Source organism: Alligator mississippiensis, chromosome 7, assembly GCF_030867095.1.
Source record: "Alligator mississippiensis isolate rAllMis1 chromosome 7, rAllMis1, whole genome shotgun sequence".
Classification (NCBI taxonomy): domain Eukaryota; kingdom Metazoa; phylum Chordata; order Crocodylia; family Alligatoridae; genus Alligator; species Alligator mississippiensis.
In genome coordinates, this window is record NC_081830.1 from 80,133,003 (window position 1) to 80,137,950 (window position 4,948).

The following is a 4,948-nucleotide window of genomic DNA, read 5'->3' on the forward strand; positions in this document are numbered from 1 at the left end:
CCCATGGTGGATGAGTGCTACCAGAAATTTTCAGCTCCCAACCTCACCTGTCTCTCTGCAAACTAGTTGTTCCATCGCTACCCTTCGTCCTTTCTCATTCTACTGTGATTGTGCATTGACACAGGGCAAAGAGCAGCAAGGCTCAATGGTGATGCATGATGTGGGATGTAATGTAACAGAGAGACATTGCTGGGCAGAAAGCATGCCATTTGCAAATCACACGCGATCTGTCAGCGTCCAAGCTGCACTTATTGTGATGGATGAACGAAAATGAACAAGTGTTACCTCTATGAACTGGCAGGTATCATAATGCACACAGGAATCACATGTAGGCAGCTCAACACACGGTGAACAGGAGTCAAATTGGATTCGCTTGTAGCACTTCATTGAGCCGGTCCTATTATTTGGAAGATCCTCTTGCTTTGGAAGCTGTTATTATAAGTCTGTCCACCTTATGATCCAAAGCTGTCTCAATGTGAGACAACTGTAAAGTGCCACAGCAAAATCTGCCTGAGTCTGCAGAAAGCCTGCCAGAAGCACTCTAAATGTTGAGTATGGATCATATTCACGTCAGTGGTTAACTCTGGAGGCTAATAATGTCCACCATGGTGAATAATTTCATTGCAGCTCAGACATGTAAGGAAGTGGATGCTAAAGAGCTATGCAGAGTACATAGGAAAGAAGAGGGCTAATTGTTGTAAAGATCTGTGCACATTGCTCTGAGCAGCGTCTCGTCCTGGCCCCGCTGTTCTCAAGCAGGCAGACTCCAATGCATAAACAGAATTTGGGAAAGGCCTGCTGTTTTCTACTTTCCTTTTTTCCTGCCATTTACCTGATGCTATCAAGTGTTTACCTTAAGAAGTAAGACATTTGAGCCTTTCTGAAGTCACCGATTTCTGCTGCCAAAGCTGAAATTCTTTTATCTTATGCAAATGAATCTCTGATTAGGAGCTGCAAAATAAGCACTAATCTGTCCTGGTTCCTGCTTTGCTAAGCAAGGTGGCTGAGATGTGTTAGAAGGCAGGGTAGCATACTTATTATTATTATTATTATTACACCTTATAGAATAGCTAAATCAGAGATGTATATCATAAACTTCATGAGCCCAAGCTCACTTCATTAGATGCTCATATGTGTAGTTAGTATGTGAAGTGGAAGAGGAGTAAGTCCAAGGCGTAATGATCATTGGGTTCAACGAAGACCGTCAGGCATCTATGAGACGAACTAAACAATAAGTCTGTTTGTGGAGCAGTAAGCAAGCTTCTGCAGCCCTTTAGGCTCTCCAAGTACCAGCTACTCCCTAACTGAGGGACCATTTCCCAATTACCAACTTCCTCAGTCTCCTTAGTTGGGGAGCATCCCTCAATTATCATTTCTGTCACTCTACCAGGCCTCACCCACTTTCTGTTCCTGCACCCCAGTTCCCCTCCTCCTGCACAGGAGATGTATAGGAACCCTTTGGCAGCTGATCTCCCATTGTGGAGAACCCCCAAAAGGGGGCTAGGGGTATTTGACAGCACCCTGTTGTCTTACCTGAGCACATGAGGTGGCTCACAATTGCTCCTAAATGAATAGCTATATTGTCTGATTTCAGCGCAGCCACTCTGGAGCTACGCTGGCTGTAACAGAGCAGTTGTTAACTTGTCCGTAACAGAAGTGCAGTGGCCTATGTTAATAAAGCCTGGACCGTCCCCAAAGTAGAACTGAACAAAGAACAGCTTCAGGGCCCTGATATTCTCAAGTTGTTGCCCATTACTCTCGTTGCTAGAGAAGGCCATACAATTTCCCTCCAGGCACTGCCAGCCTATTCCTTGGATTATCTGCACAGACCTAGCCTTTTTGTGATCTTTTTACCCATTGCATGGGAGCCTCACAGAGACAGTAAGATGGGAGAACACGTGTTGACCCACCTGTCCACCACAAAGCACTAAACACAATTCACTGGGGCCAGAAATGTCGTTGCAGCCACAAAATCAGATTTTCCCTAGTCTATTTTGGGCGATTCATCTTGCCAGGAGCTGGGATGTAAATAGGATATCCTTGTAACCGTAGGCAGTTCACCTCAGGGCAGACAGACTGAACATTTCTGGCTGTGATACTTGTCCACAATGAATGCGTTTGACACTCATGCAGCCTCTTGGCTGCTTGCACTCCCACTGTATAGCCATGTGTTCGAATGGCACTCTGCCAGCAGTGCCACAGGAAACCTGGGCGTCCTTTGGTTTCCAGGAAAGGTGAAGCTACTATAGATAACCTCTCTGCCAGGGAGGATTCACAAGGATTCCTGTTAAAGAAGAAAGCAGTGTTGCTTCTGCAAGGAGAGCACTGCCATTCTAGTATCCAGCCCAGCAACAGCAATTTGCATTTATTCCAACCTGTCTTCCAACATAAAGGGCAGCAGGTCAGCTCCTGGGGCTGACCCTCAATAAACTGACTCTTTATTAAGCATTTGCATCCCAAACAGCTTCCCAGGACATGCAACTTTCCTGACTCCGAACTTTCTGAAACAAAAATACTTCTCATGTACTGGGGGCTCTTCCCTCTCCAGCTTCCCTCCTTAGGAAGCTGATTGACAGCCCAGTTGACTAGTGACCGGCAAACCAGTTAGCGTGACTACAGATTGTGGCACCTCTAGCTAAACCTATCCTGTTATCCTGGGTTTACAAGCAGTTCCCTCCACTGCAGAGGATATGTGTGTGTATGCATGTGCATGTGCGTGTGTGTGAGCTAAGGCAAGCTCACATGTCGCTCACATCTGTGCGTGAAAATGTGCACAGAAAACATTTCCCTTTCTTTGCAATGTCTCAGCTGTGCTATGTCACTACTGAAAGAGCAGCCTTTTCCAACCAACACTTGCTCCCTGTCAATGGACACTAGAGAGGCAACATCTGATATCCTTAGCCAGAAGGATGATCCCAGAGTGATGAGGAAGAGGCAACGGGGGGATCATGGAGATTCCTGCCCCACCCCCAGTACCATTTATTGAATGATTGGAGAGGCCTGATCCTCCACACGTACTATAGAGGACTAGAAGGCAATGCAAGGAGGGCAATAATAAAGACCCCTTGTGATGGCTGCATGTCTCACTTTCCCCCTAACACTACACCATTTACCTACATGAAGACAGGTGAGAACATGGTGCTGGCAAAGACAAGGGATAGGTCAGAGCAATGCTGAGCAATTAGACAGCAGGCCTAGCCCCTCAGCCAATGCAGGTCAGCTCCCTGCTGAGCCAAGCTCCAATTAGATGTCTGGGCTTTGCCAAATTAAACACATTCAGAGTGTTCTGCTCTGTGAAAAATGTCAAAAGACCAGAATTCCCCAGGGGAGAAAAAGTCTGACCTTTTCAGGCACTTGGGGCTGGCTTCATCAATACAACGTGACCCCTTTGTGTTGGGTCCCTCCTGATGGGTCAGAGAGGCCCTGTGGCCACCATACCAGCGCACCAGGCACGTTCTCCGGGGGAGAAGATGTGCTTACCGGATGCAGAGTCATCATAGCCAGCCCCACTTCAAGCTTTATTGAGGGAGGGGTTCTGCATGATTGGATTATCCTTACACTTGTGGGATTTCTGGTTGAACAAACAGTCTCCTGGGGTATCTGCAGCTGGTGCACAAGTTAGAGCCGACTTCATGGCTGCCTCTTGCTGCAAAAGAACCTGAACATGCCCCAGGAGCTGTACAAGAGGGGAGCCACACAACCATGGTAGTCCTTCCACCCTGACCCCTGGACAAAACTCGGCTCAGGTACCTCTCTGTTACAACAGTGATGTGACAAGGGCCAGCACACCAGCTGGCCCTGCTCACTCCAGCTCACTCCGGTCCTGAATCTCTTTTGAGAGGTGCTTGCCAAACTCTGCAACTGGTTCGAGGACAGGGATAAACAGAGGAAAGGGAGACCACTGAGCAGATTCGCACTGAGCCACTTAGCCCTAGAACAGACTTGCCCCATGTATGCCCCTAAATGCCTGGATACTAAAGCTAGGAGGAACTACTATAATCACCCCATAACATAGGCCAAAGCTCCTAGTGCTGAAGTACTAGCACAAGATGTACCTGATGAAATCCAGCAACAGCACTGAAAACCAATTTAATCCTTTTTTTCCCCCCTTCAGATAAGAAATTTGTCTCCAGAAAGTGGAAAATTCCTTAAAACAAGACCCAAATGTCCACTCAGGATTTAGAGAGCCAGTTCTGTGCTAATGGTAACCTTAGTCTGAACCTCCATTTTCTAGCAAAAGGTGGTGAGACATGATAAGGTAAAGCGACATTCAAAAGGAAATGAAGCAAAGCTAATTGACTTACCTGGATTATTTCGAAAGCGGTTTTTCCCCCCCCTCCCTGTGGTGACTGTCTGCTTTGCTGGGGCTGGAAATGCAACTGTGCGAGTCTCTCTCACTCTTCTCTTGTTTTCAGTGTCTCCACCTTATTTTTTAAACATATGGTTTGAAACTGGGGAGTTCGTGCTTAGCGATTCAAAAATATATTAAGCACATGAAAAATAGGAAACGAGTGCAATCTCCATGCAAACCACGTTGTCACTGCGTAGGATCTCCTGTTCGGCCCTGGTGATATTCGAGATGCAAAACTTCAATGAATAAAGTGTAAATAAATATATCACAAATATATGATATGCATCACAACTATGTATAACTAAATATATATATATTTTATATATATCTCACAAATATATGCATCACAAGTATATATATGTGTGTGTGTGTGTGTGTGTGTGTGTGTGTGTGTGTGTGTGTATGTATATCACAAATTACATTTACCAATTAAATTTTACAAAGTGTTACAAACGTACAAACTTTGGAAGACAAGATAAAAGCTGTCAGTGGGAGGAGACCCACGTGGGCGCAGTTTATCTTTGCAAAAGCCATCTCCACTTCCTTCTGGCAATAAATTTCACATCAGGCCTGAGCCAGCTACAGGGATTTTAGTTG